Here is a 14,424-nt window from a genome sequence, read left to right as displayed (position 1 = left end):
GCACCGTTCGTTTTTTTTTTTGGCAAGATGCCCTTACCCAAAGTGACTAACGACAACAAGTGCATTTAACATGGTGTGCAAACGCCACTAGAGCTAGAGATAGGCAAAGCTACAATCAAGGCAGTGCCACCGTGAAGGTGGACGCCCTTGTAAGGGAAACATTAACTGAGGCGTTGTATGAAACGGTGGGCTTTCAGAGTTTCGCAGGAAACGGCCGCTGAATCTCCCCTCCTGACGTGACACCAGCGGGCGACTTCTGCTTGTTCCTCGCCTGCTTTGAATAATCAGCCTTTCACTGCTCGATTGCGTTGTATCTTGCACTGTGCGAAGACTCGGAGCAACTTTTAGTAGATAGATTTAGTAGCCTGCTACTACTATTTTTTACAGGCATTTAGCCGACGCAGTTATCCAGAGCGGCTTACACTACAACATTTTATTTCATTGTTCTTTTTTTTTCTTCTCTTTTTCTCTTTGTTTGATTTCTACAGCTGTACATTGTGTGGCCGACTGGTTGTTTCTTAGAGATAGCTATGCACAAACCTAGAGTGCTAAACACCTAGAATCAGGAAGGGTTATGTGTGTTGAATTCATGTTGAATGTTGATGTGTATGCACTCCGCAAAATTATATAAAGGACTTGGTTTGTTTCATGGCATTAAATATACAAGCAGTAGATGTGTGGTAGAGCATGACATTTCAAATGGCGGCATGGGCGCCATTGCTTGTTCTGACACAAGGGCGACTCACCAGACTGCAGAATGTTTGTTCCTCTGGGCCCCATTTTGGAGGAATTTGACATTTGAATGGATTGCACAGTAAGAATACCCAAGACACTTGCAACATAAAATCATACAAAACAAGGCAAGGTTTGAACACATTGTCATATAATGCATACAGCTATATAGCTACCTAGCATAGAGAAACAGTGTAACCCCTGCGGAAACGTAATCATTTTCACTGAGAAATGTGTTATAAACATGAACCACCAATGCCCTCCAAGAAACAAAAACATTCAAAACGTCCTATATTGCATGTAAACCAATATGATGACTCTTGAAATTATTGTAGATTTATAATAACAAATGATTTTACTTGTGATTTTCGCATGATTATAACAGAAGTGTTCACTTCTGCACTGTTTTTAATTGGGGTGTCAAACTGCCCATTTTAGGAGGCAGTACTCCATTTTGCTGTAGTCTTCCTTTTCATTGGACAGAACGTGAAACGTCAGTATATATTCTTTATCACCAGACATCACAGCTTTCATCACTAATTGTTTGAAATGAGCTGTCCTACTCTCAATCTCACATGAATGAATCTTAGCCGCTTTTTAAAAGTGACACCAGTAGGACGCACCAGTTCAAAGCCATCTGCTTACCCACTTTCCCATCTTGAAGAAGGTGGACTGATGTTCAGTTTTTTTCACTAGATTTCACAGTACTCTGAGTTAATTTGTTCAGTCATGTGTCCTTCATTTCTTGAGCATACTGTAATATGAAATCTAAGTCTCCCATTATACATTGAACTGCTTGCTGTACCTTAAAGGAATAATACCATTGGGAATACACACATTTGGTGGGGAATCTATTGATATATAATAGTTGATGACAGGTTATGTCATATCATTTAATTAATTTTACTCATTCCAGTCACATTTAACAAGTATAGTCAGAATTTTCTCGTGTGAAGAAATTGTGTTCTGAAATCTGCAAAGGACCTTGTGAATGAATTGTTACATTGTGTGACACTACATTTAAATGATGAACTAAAGTATTAGTATAAAAAAGAAATTGCATCTAGATAGTGTTGGTACAGATTTAATACGCTAAACCAGTAATGACAATAAATTAATAACTTGAATTGTATGACAAAAGTTTCACTTCCTGGAAATTTTACTTGGTCCTGTGACAATATTTCTTGGGCTATTTCAAGGATTATTGTGAAGGAAGTTATAAAATGCTACAACCTGCAAGCAATTTCCTTTTCTTGTTACTACATGCCACTGTCCTACTCTAAAAATCACATTATAGAACTGTGAAATCATACATTTTTAGTCAGCTCAACTGACTGAGTGGTCTTGCGCTACATTGTATATACTATTTTTCCACCATCTTGATATATCTGTCACATAGACCCACCAGGAAACCTTTGTTATTTGATTATTGTTCCTTTGTAGATGCATTTTTGTTCGGTGTTGTGGCCATTAGCCAAGACCGTCCAATTCAGGGCAGCGGCTAACGGCAAATTTATTTGGGATACATTTTATTTGGGTTCTAAAACTTGAGTTCAGTTAAACTTCAAACACAATTATTTGCAACCATATTAAACCCAATAATAAATTTTGAATATACTGGGGATTATGTGTCCATCTCACATTAACTTTGTCGATTAAAGATTTTCTCTCTGAACTGAAACCTCTGCTTACAGCACCTCCATCTCTTTGCTGACTCCATAAAGAGTGGCGATTGATGGCACAAGAAAGCACAGGAGATGCTAAAGTATGCTTATGCCATGCAACCGTGATGTAAACTGATGACTGACAATGATGGATGAAAGAATAAGAATAGTCTACTTGTCAGAATTTATCAGTGGAAACGTTAGAACGTCAGAAGTTAGACTTTGTTTCAATTAATTAATGAAAATAGTACCTTGACAATCATGTTCTTAGCTACATTGTGCTGAGACGATGTAGCTTGATACTGTACACACAGTGATGAATTTGATGACAATTCTCCACCATGGCACTGCCAAATCATAGCAGTTGGCTGCCACATTGGTGCTGTTCACTGCATCTACTGTAAGTCATAGCTTGTCTGTTTCGCTGCTGTGTACTGCAGCACAATAGCTGCCTTTCACACCAATGAAAACTGCTACTGAGGCAGGTCTTGACCCATTAATACACACCATGACAAGTAAAAAAAGGTACTTTTACCAAATCATTGCACTTTGTGCAGTGACATTTTATAAGTTACTATATTCAAAAAAGTGGGTAGAGTTTGCACTCGAAAAAAGAAGAAAAAAAGAAAAGAAATCATGAATACACATTATTTTGTTTTCTCTGTTTATTTCAATTCAGCATGAAGTCAAATTTATTTAATGTCACATTTCTAAATTACTGCATTTCAAATTTGCAACATTCTCGATAAAAAGGCTGTTGTTTAAAAAAAAGGCTGCTACATTTTTCCAGCAGTGATTATTTTGATTTAATCATTAGTAGCAGCAGAATCATTTCTTGGTAAATGACATAATGCTTTGTTTAGCAGACACGCTTATCAAGGACAACTTACAAGGCTTACCTTCCTCCTCATTACTCATTTATACCCCCGAATGTTTATAAAATCAGTTCAGGTTAGGCGCTCTGCTTAAGGGTATGGTGGTAATGCCTCTCCTAGAAATCAAACCCGCAGCCTTAGGGTTCCAAATCTAAGCACCTCAGCCAGTATGCCACACCTCAAGGCTTATTGTTTGATGCAAGTGCACAGATTTGCTTTGTGGATACATGAAACTTTGGAGGTTGCGGGTGGGAAAAAAAGTATAGGATGTCCAATAGGGTGGGTTATTAATGGATGCTACTGAAGGTCTGAATAATTCTATTTGTTGCTGTCCTCCCACGCACTTTTACATGGGAAAGCATATAGCATTGCGCTCTGAAACTGTGGAGTAACACTTTCTGTCAGCCTCCCTCTCTTACAACCTGGGCTTTGTTCCCAAGTGGCCAGACCGGATTCTTGTGTTTAGACTCAACCGGCTGTTTTTCTCTCTACCCCATCCGCCAAGTCATGTTTCTTATTTCTGCCATGAAAGGATGATGTCAGTCAACACTGTGTCGCGTGGGGAGTGACAAAAAAAAAAAAACGTCTGAATTGTCTGGTCAGACATAAGTCGATTGGCCACGTTTTGGATATGGAAAGGATGCAGGACCAAATATGAACGTGGTCCAAATCAGAATTGAAAATAACTGATTCCATTTGATTATTTGCTATTTAGCCTTTAAGGAAAGGATCAGATATGTATCAGAGCCAAACTGATTTGAAACAACTGCACTGTTTTTTTGCTGGTTCATATGATCGAATGATGTTTAGCGTCTTGTAGCTCCACCCATAATGGGGTCTTGAAGCCTCACATTATAATCACAATGGTAGATATTATGGATCCCATCCTCCTGATACCTCTACAACCTCCATGTCTAATTGTAAAATTATTGCTCTCCAAAAAGGTAAATGTATTCCTGAATTTGGTGAAGACAAAGTAGAGTTTATGGTTCCCTTGCAGTATACTTTAAATATCATAAATATCAGATTCCATTAATATGCTGTAATAACTAAAAATGTCTATATACAAACTGTACCTCATACTTCACATCTGCTTTAAACAGATTTTTTAGCATTTACCCACAAGGTTAAATTAATTGGAATGGTGAGCACTGTAAAGCTCATTTCAGGACAATGGTATGGAAGACTTATTCCATACCAGCGTATTGTTTGAATGACTCCAAGGGTGAAGAGAAGGAGCAGTCTCAGCCGTGTACCTTCGACGGAGGCTAGTGAATCTATTTTCACGGTGGGGCCAGATTTCCAGGTCAGTTGTCTTGAGCATGCTTGGTTACATCTGTCTTGCGCATACTTATTGGCCGTGGTGCCATCGGATAGGTTGGCCAGAGCTATAAGTGGCGAACAAGAGAGTTGCAGTAGTTGGCCAAGAAGGCCATATGCATGTTAAGCACAGCGTTTCCCTCAGGCGTCTCCCCCATCTTCACTTCACCGCGTTGTCATCGGAGTTGTAAGTATATAAACTCCAGGATGTCAGGCTTCCTCAAGCCGTCAGGCGTGGTTGGCTGCTGGAAGAAGGGGTGGGGGTGGGGGGGGGGTGAGGGGTGGGATGGAGTGGGGTTGGGGGGTTGGTGGAAGAGAAAAACAGCTGGTGCAGTCGAAGGTTGATGAGTGGAGCAACCCTGGCAATCAAATTTAAAACACTGCAGACACTCTACCTTCAGCTGACACCAGCTCTCGTCAAGGGCATCCTTCTTTGTGTCTGACGCAGGTCAATACATATTTGTCACCCACGCGTCTTATTTTTATCTTGTCCCCCACTCCTGCCCTCCCCCCCCCTCACCAAAGTTTGTTGTGGTATTTGTCAGTAGAGAGATGTCCTAATAGATGGAATGCAGACTTGAACTTTGAACTAAAAAATTCAAGTTCCAGTTATTTACATTTATTTGAAGGTCTTTTGGTTTTCCCCAAAATGATTATTTTTTTTATATGAATTTGTTTTATCTGAATTTTGTGTAAATCCTCACACACACAAGAAGATCAGGATTTATACCCGCAAATTTAAATGCTCACTGTCAACACCGACAAAAAAGAAAGAAGGAAAAAACTGTTCAAGCAGTGCCTGTGGTGTTACTTGTACTGTATTTTTTATTAAGTCACACAGCAAAATGTTATATGCTAAATTAACTCTGACAGAGTAAATCTAAGCCCTGATGGGCTCATATTAGCTGTGTTACAGCTGATTTAACATGGAGCGTTCGGCTTTGTACCGTTGATGAGGTCAAAGTGCAACTTGGAAAGATTTGTGACTGGAGCATAATGAAGTCATCAAACCAAAGAAGCATGCCAAATGTGTTCCAGGATGCACTGCAAGTCTCTCATTTAGGAAGACTATTATTTGCATTCTTATTCAACACATACATATATACATACATACATACAGCAAAGCTTTTTTTATTTAACAAATTTAGATTGGAGAGAGGGCAATACATTTTTTTCCTTTCTCATATATTATTGTTAGGTTTGTTAGGTATATTAATGACAGAATGTAGTGCTGCAGTCAGTGTGCAGTTGGGCTCTTCATTTTGTCAAAATATATGGCATCTTCTGAAGTGTGATTCTTTCAAATTCTCTCTAAAAAGATGAATGACTACTCGCTTTACATCTAAACTAGTGGTATGAGTTATGAGGTAGAATAAAGTCTACAGCATTGTTTACTGTACACTACCTTTAAAAATATAATAATGAGTTATTTTTTGTATTACATCAATAATAATAATGCGAAATTCTTTCAAATTACTATTCTTCTGTGTCATGCACTACATTGAGAATAATTATCGTTAAATTGACAATTTCTTAAGTCCCATCTCAGTTTTGAATTGCCTTCAATTTAGTCAATGATAGTATTAGAATAATACCCTTTGTTCATCTTTGTGTTGAAATATTCATCCTGATTTAGAAAATGTAGTGTCGAACCAGTGAGCTTGTTTGAAGTGTATCAGGAGGCTAGCAAGTTACCTTTGTAGCCAAAGTCTTAGTCGGTATCCAAGCCCAATCTATATTACATAGGACTCTACAATTTACATATGTGCTCATTTTCTTATTTCATTAATATTAATCAGACACAGGGTGTGTAGTGATATTCTGCTTCCGCATTTATCACACTGTCGATTTGCAAGCAGTGACTGCAGATCTCCTGTTGAGGATCAAATGAGGTGTTCTATGAATTCATTTCATTGTATATATTATTTATTTTAAGAGAGGATTGGCTTTGGCTGAATGATACAACCTGTGCCAAAGCGAAGGTGCGCTTCGCCGTTCTCAAAGATGGACCCGCCCTGAATGCAAATGAGATGAGAGGCCAGACGATGGCTCCTGGAACGGTGAGGCGGGGTTGACTCGGTCGACTTAGCAACGGCGGCTACGCACGGTAACCAGCCGCGGCGTAACCGTTCGAGAACAAGAGATACCAAAGCCCATGAATCAAACTGGGTAATGGGGAAGGCCAAAAGTAATAAATAATACAGTAACAAGCCTAACTAATGAGCTGTTGCCAAGGTGCATTTCACAGACTCATCCTCTATATAAAAAGCCACTAATAATCCCAGGGAGCAGGCAGATGATGAAGCTTCGCCATAAGGCAACACCTGTGCAATTAAAACCACGGATTCTTTTGCACGTTTCATTAATTTCAGGATTTTGTAAAGGCCCAATGAGTACACTAATAATCTAGTCTACTTGACTCCCTGTCTAGTCGAAACAGGGTGTCTAATTAGGTAAAGGTAATTAATTAGAGATAAATGAAGCTAATCAGACCCAGTTAGCACTCCCTCCGTCTCTGTAGTAAGACATTGAGGCCTCCTACACGTTCACAGGATGTGTCAGTGTCCCCTCATTTAACGTTTAAAAACTGTATTGATTTGTAACAGAAAGTACAAATCTCATTCTTATCATGAGCATTGAAATGAGTGCTGTGCTCCATTTGTAAATTTGTTATTTTGGCTCTATATTCCAGCACATTGGAATTCAAATGAAACAATGAATATGAAAGCAAAGTGTAGACTGTCAGCTCTAATTTGAGAGAATTTGCATCCCTATTTGGTGATCTGTGTAGGGATTCAATTCATGCGTAGGAATTTTTTACACATAGTCCCCCATTTCAGTGGAACTAAAGTAACTGGACAGTTAGCTCCTCAGCTGTTTCTTGTCCAACTGTGTGTTGTTGCAATAGTCTATGCACAAGAAAGCTAAAAAAAAGGTCTAGAGTTGATTCTAGGTGAGCAGTTTGCATTTGGAACCTATTTCCATGAGGACCAAAGAAGTGTCAGTGCCTCTAAAGCCATCATGGAGGCCTTCATGAGGCTGACAAATCAGAATAAATTGATCAGAGAAATAGCCAAAACAGTGGGTGTGTCAAAATCAACTGCAGGAACACGCTGGTGAGCAAAGCGATAGCAGATGACCTGGTGGACCATGGAAGACTACTGTAGTAGAATACTTTCAATTGTGAAGAAAAACCCATTTCAACTGTCCAACAAATCAAGAACACTCACTAGGAAATAAGCATTGATGTGGCAAAGACTGCCATGAAAAGAAAACTTCCCCAGCGTAACCTCAGAAGGTAAAAAGTACATTAAAAAACTGTAGTTCGAGAACAATGTTTTATGAACAGATCAGATGAGTATTAACCTGTACCAAAGTAATGGAAAGAAGCATTTGGAGAAAGAAAGAAGCTGCTTATGGTGCAAAGCATACCACATCATCTGTGGAATAAGGTGGAGGTAGTGTTATGGTTTGAGCATGTACAGCAGCCACTGGAATTGGCTCACTTGTCTTTATTGATGATGTGGCAGCTGATGGCAGCATGAGGGTGAACTCTGAAGTGTACAGAAACATCTTATCTGCTCAGATCCAAAACAGATGCCTCGAAACTCATGAGACGGCATTTCACTGTGCCAAAATCCTCAAAAGACAGGAAATTAAATTGATCTAACATCAGCCTGCTCTCCGTCAAGGTGTGTCAGCACCGATCTTTCAGAACTGCTACAGTCCTGCATATGTCTACTGTACTTTAAACAACATGTACCCATCACTGGGCATATTGCTTAAAGGGGATATTTCACTTTGGTATAACACAAGTAATTATGTGGAGCTCACCCCATTGTATTTGAGTAGCGTGAATACAAGCAACATCAGCTGTCCCTGTTGACCGTTAACGGCAGCACCCTTCCTCTCGGTTTTCAGGTTCCCATTCACTCCCATGCAACCTCGCCGAAATTATCATTTTAAAAGTACGGAGGATAATAGATTGATAAAAGAGAGTCCTACCGACATTGAATATATATATATATATATATATACCAACTGACAGTAGACATGTACACTATTGAAAATCCACAAAGAATATAGAGTATTTCCCTGAAAATAATATTGTTTACGAAAAAAAGCAACAAGAAAACAAAGCCAAATAAATATATAAATAACTAAATAATGGCGGACTCATCCCCTCCGGAAAATGAAAAGGCAACAGAATAATGTGGTGAGCTTGGTAGCAAAAGCAGATTCAGCAGGTTCCTACTTTTCCCACCAGCCTTTAATTGGTAAATTAGGGTCTTATTGTGCTGATGGTCGTGGAGGCAGTGCAATGTTTAACGCAGCATCACATTAGCAGGATATGTATATGAAATCCTTCCTCTTCGTTCTGCATTTTTTCATCAACACAGCCTCCGCAAGAATACATTAAATCATGTGCACCTAGCGCATGGCTCACATTGCCTCAGTTCTAATTATAAAATCAAGTGCCAGAGCTGTGTACTGAGACCAAAATGCATATGAGGAATTTTTGCATTGAAAAAAACCTCAGTGATGTGGAACCAGGAAGGAGGATTTTTTTATAATTCTTTTTCTTTTTTTTATATTACAAGTACCAATCATGTCCAATTGTCACTTATAAATATTCAGGTCTTTTCAGCAGAAGGAAATCTTTAGAAAACTGCACTTTAATGGTTATTATAATGGATGTTGACTTTGCATAAAAATGAGGAGAGAAAAAGAAGAGAGTGAGAGGAAGAAAGAAAAAAGACAAAGTTTGAGGGGCTGGTCGGGATGCTTCTGTCGCAGTCGCGCGGAGGAATATTTTCGGAATGTTATTATTTTTTCCTCCCGGTACACAGGGGAGTCGTCTGCTACAAGCCGGCAGGGCGCTCCCTTGGTACACATTATTAGAAGCTTTTTTACACGAGACAAGCAGGCAATTTGGCTGTCATTGGGATTGTTTGAAGAGAATATGTTTATCCGCGCGATACTCAAGGGGGACCGGTATCAAAAAGCAGATCACCCATGAGCACTTGACACTGCTGTTATGCATTTGTCAATATTACGGTTAATAAATGGGCCTGCCGTGCTAAATTGGGAGCGGGGCATTGTCGCCGCCCAAATGTGATGTGACCTTCGACCCCCCCTTGTCACCGCTCCCGACCTGCATTTCCTTCTGCTGCCGATGCTAATTTCTCAAGGAGAGTACACTTCAGACCCTGTTATTTGTGTAATCTTTTCCTGTTTAAAATGCTAACGAGCTAAACCAGTAGTTTTGGTGCCGGTAGAGAAGCAGTTTACAACAGTCATGCTTATCACTGTAAGTGACCATTTTAAAATAATTTGCTCGTGATTTGCTCAAAATCGCTGTGACAATTGTCATTCTAAATCCAACATTGGGGACAGGCACAAATTTTTTTTTTTGCTAGAATTCAAGTTATGATGAAATTTACATCAATTACGGAGAATATTAAAAGGTGTGTGGAAAAACTGTGCATCTAATCCAGGGATTGGCATTACATATGATACACAGTCAATTCAGATTTTATTAAAAAACAAATAGTTATTATTTGTTACTGTAGCAATAATAAAGGCACTTGAAAGGGCAAGCTAATCCCTTCCTGTGAGTTTGATCATCAGGTAAAAGCGGCAGCCGAGAAAAGCCAGCGTTTCGCTGGGCCGGTTCTGCTGGGTCAGTGTCCGTTCGCGGTACGTGCGGCGGGAGAGACGCGTGCGAACGCGACTGTCACACACGGAGCGAGGGGGGATAATGCCGCCATCACCGGTCGAAAGTGCCGGAGACGGCGGGCCGTTTACAATTGAAATGAGACGGAACGGAGGCGTACCGATCCTCATTATCCCATCTCTCAAAGGGAGAGAGAGAGAGAGAGAGAGAGCGCGGGGCGGGCGAGACAGACAGGGACAGTAAGCAGGGAGGGGAAAGACAAAGGCAAACACTGCGCCGCGAAAAACAAGGGCCGCTGCCACCGCTGACAGGGCGGCGGGATCCTCGGCGTCTGGATTCGCGCTCCCCCCTTGTCAGCCCGGCTCCGGGTGCGTTCCCCGGGAAAGCCGGCCGCGCGCGCCACTTTGAGAAAAACCTCGGCGAAAGTTTGGCTGCGGTTTCAGGCGGAGCCTCGGTGCGCCGTGGTCTACGCGGGCGTCGGTTTCGCCGGAGCCCATTGCGAAAATACCGACGGCGGTGTTTAGCTAGCTCGGCTACATCGAGCTCCCTTCCAGACGGCTCTTACTGGCACGATTAGAGCGCGGCGGAGATGAAAGGTGTTCGGGTGTATTTTTTAAATTGTTGATTTTCCACTTAATGATGGCGGGTGCAATTAAAAGCTCGCTCCGGGCTTTCTGTGTCCTTGTGCAAAAGTATCAATTAGATGTGTGAGAGTGCGTGCATGTGTATGCGTGTGCATTTGTGTATGTGTGTATATGCATTTGTGTATGCGCATGTGCATCTTTACCTATGACCATATAGCATAAGATGGAGGATGCCGTTAAGGGTAAAAATGAGTGCTATAGCACCATTCTTGATTCTTTATGAAACCCTTTCATGTCATGGCACCATTTTTGTTATTTATGAAACAAAGTCTAATTTAACAGTCACTTGAGTTAAAAATTAGGACTAGGTGACGAGTGATATAAAATGAAAATGAATTTACAGTATGTGAATGCACTGTTTTTATTTATGGGAAGAAGATCAATTATAGGGAGGTACATAATGTGCTGTACATACGTCCAGTGATAGCTATGCTCCTGTCCTGATTAATCTAATAGTAAAATGTAGGAGGACTTAACAATTCGCAGTCCTGGACATTCATAAATACTATAGCTAAATATTCAGAAATGAATCATCTTAGTGCAGAAGATAACAGCTGAAAACTGATGGAGTTTTCTCAATTTTAGGTGCAGACATAACCTCCGTCAAACAAGTCTTTATTTTCAGCCTGCTTGGATTACAGGATAATGTTTCGGGTTTAGAGCTACAGTTAGAACGAGTATGTGTGTACACATAATCTGTGCGTGTGTGTGTGTGTGTGTGTGTGTGGTGGGGGGTGGTTGTAGGAACTGTTCACAAAGGCCTAATTTTCCTACGGAAATTCTACGATTCCTTGACATTCATTTCGGTTAAACTGAAATTACATTAAATAATGTCTGTGACATCTAGTGTAACATTCCTTTTTTCTGAAGAAGTAAAACACTATATAGGGCAGACATCATGGTGCGTGATCCTGACTGTTTCTGTGTTGCATTCTTTTTCATTAGAGACGAACTGCCCCGGGGAGAGGGGTGCAGGGGGCCCACAGAATGGTAAATACGATTATAACAATGCTCAAAAGTCGCCTGGAAGACAAGAGTGACTGATTATTAGCTTAGCATTTCCTGCACGGCGCAGAGGCTTTTATCGTGAACATTCATTGCAAGTGCCAGGCACTTTCAGTTGGCATTTCATCACATGCAACTTTGGCCCTGTGAAATCCACTGTAATTTCACTAACAGTCACTAAATTTGAAAACGCGGTGCATTATGAAGTCGGGGCTGTGAAGTACGGAATCGTGAAGAGCATTTTTTGTGGCTGTGGCGGCTGATCTGCTTTTTGATACCTTGAGGCACGGAGCTGGAGTTTTTGCATGAACTTTGGACACTTAAATGCTAAAACGCTACTGATTTCGGATGATAATCGGCACTCTAATAGAAGCTGATCCGCAGCGTAGCTTGGAGTCCTGTTGCACGTTTGGGATTAAATGTGAGCCGACAGTTTAAAAAAGCTGCAGACACGGAAAGATAAGACTGCGTATCCTTGTTGCTGGCTGAACGGGAACATGTCTTCCAGCGTGTTATGTATCAGGGTCGCTAAGCGCTGATCTGTGCCGAGAAGACGGCAAGTGAAGCTGGCAGCGAGGAGTAGAAACAAGGCTACAGTGGTGCAAGAACAGAAAGGACCTTTCAAGCCCATAATACCAAAAAACACGAGGATAGAAAAAAAGCCCATCCCTGAAACACTGCTCCAGGAAGATGAAACGCAGTGTGGGCTCTTCTCTTAGATGCTTGCAACTATCTGGGTAGCCATTTGACCTTGAATGGCTGCTAAACATTCCAAATTAGCAACATTTTTTATATTGATGAAGAATATATTTACACTCCACATTTCACAAATTGTAATCCCACTCAGAGAGCTACTCATTAAGTCCCCCATAGGGGTCAGTGTTTTCTTTTAGGCTCTAGGTGGTCTGGCGGCACAGTGAGGAAATAAGCTTTCAGCTGAAACTGTCATTTACACCAACAGAGCACGTTTGCCCCCAGCTAGCACGTAGCATTATGCTGTAAGTGCAGCTCTGGGGAATAATTCTGCCAAAAACGATGACCACACAGTGAAAGGAGGACTGCGCGGTAAAGGGCTAGAACGTCAGGCAGGTGACACTACCGGTATGCATATCAACCTTAAAATGAAGCACTCTGGTGTCTCAGTTGACCAAGGGGAAATACAGACAACTCTGCTCATATTTTGTGCAAGCAGTGCTCCTGAGGCAATGCACCATACATTCTACCAGAAACATTAGAAAACACTCACCACAAACATGATTTAAAAAATTATCTGCAGCCCAACCAGATAATATAAGGATCTTTAAATATGCACTACAGGCATTGCCACTTTCCTGATGTACATTAGTTATGTAATACTGGTTTCAGTTCTCGGTTCAGTCTTGTAAAGGTAAGGAATATATATACACTATATAACAACATCCACCAATGTGTTGCATCCACTTAGGTAATGCATGGCTGCCATTTTGTGCCAGACTGCTTACCACACATCAGCTGAGGTAGAGAGGGAGAGAACAATTTTTTAGCCAATTAAAGGGGTGATTAGGTGGTAGGTTGAAAGAGCCAGGTTGGGAATTAAGCCAGGACACCAGGGAACCCTCAATTCTTTGCAAAGAGTTTTACGGGGTCTTTAAAGACCACAGTGAGTCAGGACCTTGGATTAATGTCTTATCCAAAAGACAGCATTTCCTTCAGCACTGTGTCCCCATCACTGCACTGGGGATTATTGAACCAGAAGGAGGACCGCCTCTTACTAGCCCACCGACACCACTTCAAGCAGCAACTTAAAGTACTAACCAAGAACTAATTTCTCTATTATGGTGAGAATTCTTTGGTCATCCACTGTAGAAGTCATCCTTGGCCTATCAAGCCTGTTGTGACAAGTGCTCTTTATTCTTAAAAATGTTCCAAACTGTTGATTTGGGTAAGTGTAAAGTTTGGCCTATGTCTCTGATTGCATTTTTCCTACTTTCCAGCCTCATAATGCCTTCTTTGACTTACATTGGCACAACTTCGGCCCTCATGTTGACAAATGCAATAACAGATTCCAAAGACTATCAAAACTAGATGCCGAAAGTGCTTATACCTGCACTATGGAAGGAGCAAACACACCTGACACACTTGTGACGTCATTTGTCCTTCGTATAAAATATGCTGTCATTTCTGCATAGTGAAAATGTGGAAAAATACCCTTAAATAAATCTGAGAATCAATTTCACCACATGTGAATTGTTTAATTACAAATAAAAAATTGCAGAGTACAGAACCAAATCAAGAATTTAAAAAATGCATGTTTTGTCCCAAACATTATGGAGCTCCCTGTATATATATATATATATATATATATATATATATATATATATATATATATATATATATATATATATAGGAGTCCCCCTTTAATAGTTCTAAGTGTTGAGGAATGCCCCACTCATTGCGAATGCCCTTATTGTCAGGCCACAGTCATAAGACAAAGTGCGCTGTGTGGCGATGAAGAATGGGGTGCAGTA

Source organism: Anguilla anguilla, chromosome 4 (genome assembly GCF_013347855.1).
Source record: "Anguilla anguilla isolate fAngAng1 chromosome 4, fAngAng1.pri, whole genome shotgun sequence".
In the NCBI taxonomy this organism is placed as follows: domain Eukaryota; kingdom Metazoa; phylum Chordata; class Actinopteri; order Anguilliformes; family Anguillidae; genus Anguilla; species Anguilla anguilla.
The sequence above is the reverse complement of the archived record's forward strand: the minus strand, read 5'-3'. Positions refer to the sequence as shown.